Raw genomic sequence first — 12922 nt, forward strand, 5'->3', positions numbered from 1 at the left:
AAAAAGGGAGAAATAAATAGAACAGTAAGAAATGAAAAAAACACTAGATGAGGAATTGCCATTAAGGCAAACAACCTACTTAAGATACATAACGATATCCCAAACTATTTTATCAAGAAGGAAATAAGTTAAACAAAGCCAAAGAAGATAGTGCAAAATAGCACATGGGCCTTGGTCATAAATGGAGATGGTAAGATAATGGTTATGGACCTATGGCCAAGAAAGAGATAAGCAGTTCATATATGACCAACAGGGTCATTTAAAAAAAAAACAAAAAAGAGACTACAAAAGAAAATATTTGCTAAAATAACAACAAGAAAAGACTAAAATATTCTAAACTAAACTAAAGGTTGCATCAAATGATCAAGAAATTTGATAAGAAAAGAGTAAAATTGAGTTCTCACAAATAGGATCGTATGAGATCCTAGAAAGAGTGAATCCACTAGCACACAGATTTGTTTACTTTTAAAATTGAAATGAATTTGAATCTAACTTATGACAGAAGCTCATAAGAAACTTGGCACATGAGGTGAGCAATCGATGAGTAAATAGTATTGGTTAAAGTGCTACGGACCATTATTTTGATTATGAAGCTACGTAGAAATGTGAGAAAAACATGAGAAAACAACACGTATGACTATTTGAGGATAGATAGTGACACAATTTCAAGGACAAAATTTATTTTAAGGGAGGAATAATTGTAACACCCCTATTTGCATAGCCTGGTAAATTACACTCTTCCGGAGACCGGTGTCAGTTCAGACAATTAAGAGGATTAGAACTATGTTTAAGACACCTAGAGAAGCCTTGAACACAAATAATTAGCAATTGTCAAATAGTTAAGTATAAATAAGAAAAACAGAACATAAAAAGTTAAATGAGCTGAGAGTCACAGTGATGGGTGACCTTCTCGGGAATGATTGCGAAGTCGATTCAAACTCAAATTTCAAACCGTAAAATATGACGCTGCGGTCTTTAGGACTATTGCGAACACAGTGGAAAAGAGAAAATCACGAAAAAGAATTATTAACCAGGTCAAATAATTAAGTCAGAGATCCAGAAGAAATATTGAATTATTTGCAAACCGGGTCGAACCGGCGAGGGGCAATTTGGTCAATTGACCCCCGGAGCTGAATCCTGCCCTAACTGTCAAATAAAATCAGAGAAAAAAAATTTTGGGATCAAGAATTAAATTAAAAGGACCAAAGAAAAATAAATGAAAAAGAAAAAAAAAAGGGGGGGAAAAGAAAAGGTTGAAAAAAGTGAAAAGGTTTATTACATCATGCATGACATCATGCATGATGCAATAAATTTAATAACCAAAAAATTTGAAATTTTCATTGGATAATTGTGGATTAAGTTAGATTAAAAATGTATAAAAGAAAAGAAAAGAAAAAAAAAGTGAAAGTTAAAACAAATGATGACATCAGCATGCATGACATAATGTATGACCTAATAAAACTATAATTTTAAAATTGCAAAAATTTGGATGATTACTTATAAAGTAACCACTTAAAATTAAAAAGAGAAATTTTGTCATCTTCCATTTCATTTTGCCGTCCCTTCTTCATCCTCACTCCTCTCTCTCATTTTTCTTTTCCTTTCTTCCATTAAAGCTCTCTTTGAGCTTTTGAAACCCTAAAACTAACCCAAAATTGTTTTAATTTCTCCAACAAAAACTCTTAAGTAGACTTAGAAAAGAAGATTGAAGAAGGAATTGGGAAGGAAAGTGGAGAGATTTGAAGATTTGGAATTCAAAGTGAAGGTTAGTGATTTTCCTTCAAATTCGTTCTATTTTTATGAGTTAGATGCATGAAATAAATTGAAATTGATGAAATTATGTAAAGAAACTTGGAAATTTATTCATGTATGGACTTATGGAAAATTTGATAGCCATGGGACTAGTGAGGTTTATGATGTTTTAGTAGAATTAAAGGTGAATGGGAGCTTGAATGAGTTGAGTGATTATGTTTATATACTTTGAATGAATAAAATGTAATAAAATTAGTGAGTTAGGGTTTTGGACCTAGAGTTTGGAAGAAAAAATTTGGAGAAATTGTCAAATGGTGTGTTTGACCTTGTTTGAGCTGAAAAATGGTCATATGTGACCAATTGTGGTGTGTACGAAGTGTTGGAATTGAGTTTAAATTCGGATTTGTTATAGGCATTCTGCAGGCAGCAGGACCAAGGTCTCTTTCAGGGACCAAAACTGAAAATTTACCAACCCAATTGGTGTGAGGCTAATTGGGAATGAAACTAGACACAAAATGGCACATTTTTCATTTAGGAATCATGCCCAAAAAGTGACCATAACTTAGTGAACAAATTGACCGAATCCGGAATTGGTTGTTCTGACCTATACAAAAATGACCAAATGAATAGTGTTTGTTCATTTGGCCATAACTTGGGTTAGGCAGGTCTAAATGACCTGAAATTTTACCAGTAGAAAGCTGAGATATAGACCTAAAACTTTCATGACGAACACAAACCCAAATTATGCCCTTAACCAAGTCATTTTGCCACCCAAAATTGGTGACCTAAAACTGCCAGAACCAGTTTTGGTGCCCAAAAAATCTGGGTTAGGCCAATCCGGCTAGCCATGTTCAAATGGCTATAACTTGAGCTACAAAACTCAAAATGGAGTGATTCAAAAAGGAAAATAAAGTTAAGACAATAAGGAACAATTTCTATGAAGAAAATTTGCCCAAATTTTAACAGCAACATGACCAATGGAACAGTGCAAAATAGGTTACCAAAATTGAAAATTTGAAAGTTTGCCTAAAAGAATTAAGTTTTGAGAAAATGACCAAAACCAACAAGTTAGGTGACCAAAATGTGGTATGTGAGTATAATTGGATTTCCCATACCGATTAAGCATAAGAAAGTCAATATTTTAACTTGAATAGTACCATGAATAGTAACTTCGAAATGAAAATTTTCAAGAACATTATTTTAAACATATTTGAGCTAGAATTAAGTATTTATGAATTAATTATTAGATTTATTGTGAGATAAGATACTGAAACACTATAAATTGCATGTTTCAGCTAAAAGAGACCTGGAAAAGGATAGGGCAAACTGAGTCAAGGCGTAGAGGCGACTCACATCAGGTTTATGCACAATAAACCTTAATTTATCGTTTTCTCATAGAAAATTTGTTTAGTTATGCATTGTGAAATTATTGTATTAATTATGGGTTTTGAGAACTACTGTGTTGCCACTTTGGGAATGGAAATTTGACTTTAGAAATTGATTGTATTTTGCATAAAATATTTGAATAACTTGATTTAAATTGTTTTTAATTCACACTTGGCATGACAGTATTAATATGTTCCTCCTCCACTTGTGGGGTGAGTTTGATATTTGACTATATTCCTCCCTCTCTGGCTTCCCAATCTGAGGGGTGAGTTTGGATGAGTACTCATTAGCTAGTTAGCCACCTCTCTCATTGATTTCGATTAGTGGGGTGAGTTTGCCTTGTCGTGGTGTACAACACGGTATGTTTAGAAATTTTGTGTCATGGCCTAAGTTGTGTTATTGATTGGCAACACTATGTTTATTAAATTTTTTTATCAATGTTGTGTTATATTAAGTTTTGAAAATTATGATTTGTTATAAATGTGATTTGAAAAATTGGGAAATGCGATTATGAGATTTTTAAAATATAAATTGTTCATAAATATTTTATATTTTGCATTTTATATTTATTGCGCACCACTGAGTATTTTTATACTCAGCGATAGCTTTAACTTGTTGTCGCAGATAGAGAAAAGGACATAGCAGCAGAGTGAGCTGCTATAGTCATAAAGGAGCACAGTTGAAGAATTTTTGTACGGGTATTTGTCTATACCCTGATAGTTTAGTTTGATGTAAATATGATACTATGCATATGTATTTCTGTAATTTGAGCATTTGTACAGATAAAATTGTAATAATATTATTTTGGATTTTCTTTCTGTGTATTAAGATTGTGTATGAAAAATTAATTTTAATGCCACGTTTATGAATGAATTATTTTAACAATATTTTGAAAAGTGAAATTTGATTTAAAGTGTGGCTGATTATATTGTTGGGATATTATTGGAGATTGAGGCTGTGAAATGAAATTATTTGGAAGTGTTTTTTTCAGGCCTTTGAAGGACTGTTTCCTCAAAATATAGACGACACTCTGCCAAAATTCTTATAAAATTTGCAGAAAAATAAATATGGACAAAAATCTTAACTAGTTTTCAAACTTCAAATAAATGTTTTTAATTTCTACCAAACGCTCACCACTTCCAAAAAGTAAGAAAATGGTTTTAAAATCCCTTGTATGGTACTTAATGAGTTATCGATAGGTGAAGTTCGGTAGTTCATTAGGTATTCTATGGGATCATGTTATGCCTTATAGAGGGGTAAGGTGTGATATGTTTTAGTGGTATCAGGGCAAAGGTTTTAAAATAAATTTTAAACTGTGAATTTGAAATATTTTGTCGGTAAATACAATTGCTCAAATGTTTGATACATATGACATATTTACATCATGAATATGCACTAACGGAGATCAACCTCCTTGTGTTTGTTATCAGAGAGTAGAAAATTTTTGAAAGAGGAATGAAAGAGGGAGATCATTCCATAGAACAATCTGTCGAGGCTGAGGCCCGAGGAGAAGCCCTAGCACTCTAGAATGTGAGTAGGTCAGTCACTCCAGCTCCTCCTCAAGCACCGTAGTTCCCTGCTTAGTTTGCATAGCAGATGGCTGCGTTCTTTCAACAAATGGCGAGAAATGTGCCACCACAAGCTCAGATGCAAGCACTTGTAGCACAACCACAACTTCTGGCTCGGCAATATGAGAAGTTAATGAAATTTGGGGCTACAGAATTCAAAGAAACAATGGATCCACTGGAAGCAGAACAGTGGTTAGAGAGGATGGAATGGGTTTTCAGAAAACTACAGTATGCTGAAGAGTTGAAGTTCAAATATTCAGTGTCACTTCTGCAAGGGGATGATATGAGTGGTGGAAGACCATCCCCCATAGCCTGGTAGAGCCACTAATCTTCACATGCGCAGACTTTTTGAGGGAATTTTAGCAAAAGTGGGTCCCCGATACTTATGTAGACATGAAGCTATAAGAGCTTTTAAGTTTGAAGTAAGGGGACAGAACTATAGTAGAGTATGAGCGAGATTTCTCTCGACTAAGCCACTATGCCGGAAGCTTCATCACCACCCCCAGAGACCGGTGTAAGAGGTATGAGGCTGGGTTGAGGCCTAGCTTGAGAATGCAAGTGGTAGGGTTCCGAAACCAGAACTTTTCTAAATTAATTTCACAAGCCCTGGAACTAAAAAGGATAGAATCAGAATGGGCAGTGAAAAAGAGTACAAAAGAGAAAGAGAAAACTGAAAAGGTTATTGGCCAACCTACTGAGAGTGGTTCTGGGAAAAGAAAGCATTTTGGAGGATCTAGTTCGTGCGAATCGGGTAGAGGTAGATCTTCTGGACAGAAACCATCCCAATCCAATCAGCAAACTCAACAGACACGCAGAAATACGCTATCGGATCGACTTTGTGAGACTTGTGGTAAACCACATAGCGGAGCATGTTATAGAGCTATAGGAGCATGTTTTAATTGTGGAGGGATTGGTCATTTTGCTAAGGATTGTATAAGTCCATGTCGTTATGGATCATTTACCATGTCAGAAGGATTAGCCCAAGTTTCTACCCCAAAGAGTTCACCAGCAGTTGGTAGTGGCAGAGGCAGAGGTAGGGGTAGTACACCTGGAAGTCAGAGTACTGTGAATTAGCCAGGACAAGGTGATGCTTCAGCTAGAGTATACACTATGCGACAGAGGGACGAGAATAAGACTTCTGACATAGTTGCTGGTATTTTCCTGATTCTTAACTAAGATATATATATGTATAAAAAAAAATTTTGATATGTTAGTGACTAGTCTTTCTAAAATTTGTCTTGGAAGAGTTTGTCAGTGAAAAGTATTTGCTAGCACACAAGAAATTATAAAGTTAATTAGTAAGCCTAATTAGGTAAGGCAAGAGAACCTAAAAGTAAGTTATAATAATATAGATACCTTAGATACGGGTAAAGGTATTACTACTGATAGGTGTCAGTGGGTACCATAATCAAAATAAGTTTAAGATATTAGTAGATTTGAAAGAAATAAGATATAGGGAAGTTTGACATATTGGAATGTATCATAGAAACTATACAATATTCTTGATATTGTGCTGTAAGCTGTAGATTACAGTACTGACTTGGGATTTATTATGTAGAGCTACGTACTACCCAATAGTATAGAAAAATAAGAATAGTTGTAAATGGCATTTGTTTTGGTATAGTTATGATAAGATAAAGTTTTCTTATTGGAAAGGAGTTTGAAAGTCCTAACCTAGGGTTTAAAACTCTAAAGTTAGAATATTGAAAGGTTATAGTTTAGTACAAAAGAAAGTAATGACTACACATTAGTGCAAAATAAGCTATAAAATATCGATAGAAAAAAAAAATTTATGGAAGTAAAAATTAGAATAGTTGGTGCAAATGTGATAAAGAAACGTTATGAACATTAGTTAAAGTATGGACTAGAATGGTCAGAGGACCAAATCAAAGTAATATTGAAGTATAGCGGAGTTATTAAGGATGATAAGAAGTGCTAAATTAGGACTCGATAGTGAAGTTAAGGAAGAGGATAAGATTGAAGAATAAATTAATTAAAGTTAAGTTGTAAAATGAAAAAGGGAGAAATAAATAGAACAGAAAGAAATGAAAAAAACACTAGATGAGGAATTGCCACCAAGGAAAACAACCTACTTAAAACTCATAACAATATCCCAAACTATTTTATTAAGAAGGAAATAAGTTAAACAAAAGCAAACAAGATAGTGCAAAATAGCACATGGGCCTTGGTCATAAATGGAGATGGTAAGATAATGGTTATGGACCTATGGCCAAGAAAGAGATAAGCAGTTCATATATGACCAACAGGGTCATTTAAAAAAAAAACAAAAAAAAAGACTACAAAAGAAAATAATTGCTAAAATAACAGCAGGAAAAGACTAAAATATTCTAAACTAAACTAAAGGTTGCATCAAATGATCAAGAAATTTGATAAGAAAAGAGTAAAATTGAGTTCTCACAAATAGGATCGTACGAGATCCTAGAAAGAGTGAATCCACTAGCACACAGATTTGCTTACTTTTAAAATTGAAATGAATTTGAATCTAACTTATGACAGAAGCTCATAAGAAACTTGGCAAACGAGGTGAGCAATCGATGAGTAAATAGTATTGGTTAAAGTGCTACGGACCATTATTTTGATTATGAAGCTACGTAGAAATGTGAGAAAAACATGAGAAAACAACACGTATGACTATTTGAGGACAGATAGTGACACAATTTCAAGGACGAAATTTATTTTAAGGGAGGGAGAATTGTAACACCCCTATTTGCATAGCCTGATAAATTACACTCTTCCGGAGACCAGTGTCAGTTCGGACAATTAAGAGGATTAGAACTATGTTTAAGACATCTAGAGAAGCCTTGAACACAAATAATTAGTAATTGTCAAATAGTTAAGTATAAATAAGAAGAATAGAACATAAAAAGTTAAATGAGCCGAGAGTTACAGCGATGGGTGACCTTCTCGGAAATGACTGCGAAGTCGATTTAAACTCAAATTTAGAACCGTAAAATATGACGTTGCGATCCTTAGGACTATTGTGAACACAGTGGAAAAGAGAAAATCACAAAAAGAATTGTTAACCAGGTCAAATAATTAGGTCAGGGATCCATAAGAAATATTGAATTTTTTGCAAACCGGGTCGAACCGGAGAGGGGCAATTTGGTCAATTGACCCCTGGAGCTGAATCCTGACCTGACTGTCAAATAAAATCGAAGAAAAGAAAATTTTGGGATCAAGAATTAAATTAAAAAAACCAAAGAAAAATAAATGAAAAGGGAAAAAAAAGGGGGGGAAAGAAAAAGTTGAAAAAAGTGAAAAGGTTTATTACATCATGCATGACATCATGCATGATGCAATAAATTTAATAACTAAAAAATTTGAAATTTTCATTGGATAATTATGGATTAAGTTAGATTAAAAATGCATAAAAGAAAAGAAAAGAAAAAAAATGAAAGTTAAAACAATTGATGACATCATCATGCATGACATAATGTATGACCTAATAAAACTATAATTTTAAATTTGAAAAAATTTGGATGATTACTTATAAAGTAACCAATTAAAATTAAAAAGAGAAATTTTTGTCATCTTCCATTTCATTTTTCCGTCCCTTCTTCATCCTCACTCCTCTCTCTCATTTTTCTTTTCCTTTCTTCCATTAAAGCTCTCTTTAAGCTTTTGAAACCCTAAAACTAACCCAAAATTGTTTTAATTTCTCCACCAAAAACTCTTAAGTAGACCTAGAAAAGAAGATTGAAGAAGGAATTGGGAAGGAAAGTGGAGAGATTTGAAGATTTGGAATTCAAAGTAAAGGTTAGTGATTTTCCTTCAAATTCTTTCTATTTTTATGAGTTAGAAGCATGAAATAAATTGAAATTGATGAAATTATGTAAAGAAACTTGGAAATTTATTCATGTATGGACTTATGGGAAATTTGGTAGCCATGGGAATAGTGAGGTTTATGGTGTTTTAGTAGAATTAAAGGTGAATGGGAGCTTGAATAAGTTGAGTGATTATGTTTATATACTTTGAATGAATAAAATATAACAAAATTAGTGAGTTAGGGTTTTGGACCTAGGGTTTGGGAGACAAAATTTAGAGAAATGGTCAAATGGTGTGTTTGACCTTGTTTGAGCTGAAAAATGGTTATATGTGACCAATTGTGGTGTGTAGGAAGTGTTGGAATTGAGTTTAAATTCGGATTGATTATAGGCATTCTACAGGCAGCAGGACCAAGGTCCCTTTCAGGGACCAAAACTGAAAATTTACCAACCCAATTGGTGTGAGGCCAATTGGGAATGAAACAAGACACAAAATGGCACATTTTTCATTTCGGAATCATGCCCAAAAAGTGACCATAACTTAGTGAACAAATTGACCAAATCCGGAATTGGGTGTTCTGACCTATACAAAAATGACCAAATGAACAGTGGCCATAAGAAATTTTACCAGTAGAAAGCTGAGATATAGGCCTAAAACTTTCATGATGAACAAAAACCCAAATTATGCCCTTAACCCAGTCATTTAGCCGCCCAAAGTTGATGACCTAAAGCGCGAGAACCGATTTGGTGCGAGAAAAATCTGGTTAGGCCAATCCGGCCAGCCATGTTCAAATGGCTATAACTTGAGCTACAAAACTCCAAATGAAGTGACGGAAAAAGGGAAATAAAGTTAAGGCAATAAGGAACAATTTTTATGAAGAAAATTTGCCCAAATTTTAACAGCAACATGACTAATGGAACAGTGCAAAATAGGTTACCAAAACTGAAAATTTGAAAGTTTGCCTAAAAGACTTAAGTTTTGAGAAAATGACCAAAACCAACAAGTTAGCTGACCAAAATGTGGTATGTGGGTATAATTGGATTTCCCATACCGATTAAGCATAAGAAAGTCAATATTTTGACTTGAATAGTACCATAAATAGTAACTCCTAAATGAAAATTTCCAAGAACGTTAGTTTAAACATATTTGGACTAGAATTAAGTATTTATGAATTAATTATTAGATTTATTATGAGATAAGATACTGAAACACTATAAATTGCATGTTTCAGCTGAAAGAGACCTAGAAAAGGATAGGGCAAACTGAGTTATGGCCTAGAGGCGACTCACATTAGGTTTGTGCACAATAAACCTTAATTTATCGTTTTCTCATGAAAAATTTATTTAGTTATGCATTGTGAAATTATTGTGTTAATTATGGGTTTTAAGAACTACTTTGCTGCAACTTTGGGAATGGAAATTTGACTTTAGAAATTGATTGTGTTTTGCATAAAATATTTGAAGAACTTGATTTAAATTGTTTTTAATTCACACTTAGCATGACAATATTAATATGTTCCTCCTCCACTTGTGGGGTGAGTTTGATATTTGACTATATTCCTCCCTCTCTGGCTTCCCAGTCTGAGGGGTGAATTTGGATGAGTACTCATTAGCTAGCTAGCCACCTCCCTTATTGATTTCGATTAGTGGGATGAGTTTGCCTTGTCGTGGTGTACAACACGGCATGTTTGGAAATTTGTGTCATGGTCTAAGTTGTGTTATTGATTGGCAACACTATGTTTATTAAATTGTTTGATCAATGTTGTATTATATTAAGCTTTGAAAATTATGATTTGTTATAAATGTGATTTGAAAAATTGGGAAATGTGATTATGAGATTTTTGAAATATAAATTGTTCATAAATGTTTTATGTTTTGCATTTTATATTTATTGTGCACCACTGAGTATTTTTATACTCAGCGATAGCTTTAACTTATTGTTGTAGATAGAGAAAAGGACATAGCAGCAGAGTGAGCTGCTACAGTCAGAGAGGAGCACAGTTGAAGAATTTTTGTACGGGTATTTGTCTATACCCTGGTAGTTTAGTTTGATGTAAATATGATACTATGCATATGTATTTCTGTAATTTGAGCAGTTATACAGATAAAATTGTAATAATATTATTTTGGATTTTCTTTCTGTATATTAAGATTGTGTATGAAAAATTAATTTTAATGCCACGTTTATGAATGAAATTATTTTAACAATATTTTGAAAAGTGAATTTTGATTTAAATTGTGGTTGACTGTATTGTTGGGATATTATTGGAGATTGAGGCTGTGAAATGAAATTATTTGGAAGTGTTTTTTTCAGGCCTTTGAAGAACTGTTTTCTCCAAATATAGACGACACTCTGCCGAAATTTTTATAAAATTTGCGAAAAAATAAATATGGACAAAAATCTTAACTAGTTTTCAAACTTCAAATAAATGTTTTTAATTTCTACCAAACGCTCACCACTTCCAAAAAGTAAGAAAATGGTTTTAAAATCCCTTGCAGGGTACTTAATGAGTTATCGGTAGGTGAAGTTCGGTAGTTCATTAGGTATTCTACGGGATCATGTTATGCTTACAGAGGGGTAAGGTGTGACATCTAACCTCTAATAGGAGGAGAATCTAAGCCTGTGCACATACCATGGTATTCAAAACAAAACAAAGCTAACTCTATTGTCTCCTCAACAAATGAGGTAGAGACGGGTAATAACCTAGTCAAGCATCTATAGTGAGATATAAAACCATATCATAAATTTCTTTGTCCTTTTTGTGAGCATAAATCACAACACAATATTAATTCAAAATCAATTCTAATATTCCATACATTTTTTTATGCTCATCACAATCCAAAACAAAATTTTGTATTTTATTCATACAAATTGGCAGTCACAATTCAAAACATAAATTATCCAGTCCAAAACAATATTCAATAATTGTTGAAATAATATTTCACAAAACTAAACTCATGCTTGCTATACCTATTTCAATAATCATTAAAATAAATTCCATAATTGATAAACATGTGCATAAGGAAAAATAAAATCATTTATTTACGTAAAATATTCAAAACAATTTTAATTAAAAACTAGTTATGCACAAACCTCTTTTGTCGACTCAATTTACTCAAACTTTTATTTCTCCTTCGAATATCCCTTTTCAATTGAAACACATAAATTTAAAGTGCTTCAGTATCTATTTCTAATACTTAAATTCCAATAATCTCTTTACAGACTTATCCTACCTATTACGGTTTATAAATTTTGGGTCTTTCACATTTTTTAGTATGGTGGCACTATTCATGATACTATTCAAGTCAAAATATTGACCTTTCTATACTTAATAGGTTTATTAGTTCTAATTGCACCCATACACCACATTTTGGGTGTCAATTTTATTGGCATTGATTGCCAATTCAATTTCTAAGTATCCTAAGAGAAATTACAGTTTTTTAATTTTGGTCCCCTGTTTTCTACTATTCCATTGGTCTGGTTACTGTGAGAATTTGGCTAAGTGTCCTTCATCAAAGTTGTTCCTTATTGTCTTAGCTTTAATTCTCTTTTTGAATCACTCTATTTAAAGTTTTGTAGCCCAAGTTATGCCTATTTTCCTAAGGCTGGCCGGATTTGGTGTTACCCAGAATTTTGGGCATTTTCTGGATACTGGCAGTTTTTGTGGGTTGACTACAAGTGATTTTTCGAATAGGTTATGGTCAAAATTTGGATTTGCTTTCTTCATTTGGTCATTTTTGTACAGGGCAGTGTGCCCACATCTGAATTTAGCCTAATTGTTCACTAAGTTATAGCCATTTTCTAGGCATGATTCCTGAATGAAAAATGGTCCATTTTGTATCTAGTTTCATTCCCAATTGACCTCATACCAATTGGGTTGGTAAATTTCCAGTTTTAGTCCCAGAAAGGGACCTAGGTCAAGTTGTCTGCGTATTGACCTTAACCAATCTAAATTGAAACTTGATTCTAATAATTAACACACACCACAAATGGTCCCATTTGACCATTTATAACCCTCATTAAGATCATTTGCATTCATTGACCATTTTCTACAATTTTTCTTTTCCAAACCCTAAGTCAAGAACCCTAATTTTCTAATTGTTACATCTCACTAAATCAAATCATATAAACATGATCAATCAACTCATTCAAGCTCATGTTCACCTTTAATTCAATCAAACTCAATCAATTCCTACCACATCTCAAGTTGGCTGAAATTCCATGGAATTCTATACATGTTATTTTTGTTTTATTTTTAGCAATTTCTAACTTAATTCTTTTGCTTAAACATTAATATAAAGAGAAATTTGGAAATAACTTCACTAACCTTATATGAGGCTTTCCTAACTTCTTATTTCTTCAATTTTCTTCAAGTTTTCTCCTTCAAATCTTTTTCTTAAAGCTCAATTTGAGGATTTTTACAAGTTTTC

The sequence above is a fragment of the Hevea brasiliensis genome, chromosome 16 (genome assembly GCF_030052815.1).
Source record: "Hevea brasiliensis isolate MT/VB/25A 57/8 chromosome 16, ASM3005281v1, whole genome shotgun sequence".
In the NCBI taxonomy this organism is placed as follows: domain Eukaryota; kingdom Viridiplantae; phylum Streptophyta; class Magnoliopsida; order Malpighiales; family Euphorbiaceae; genus Hevea; species Hevea brasiliensis.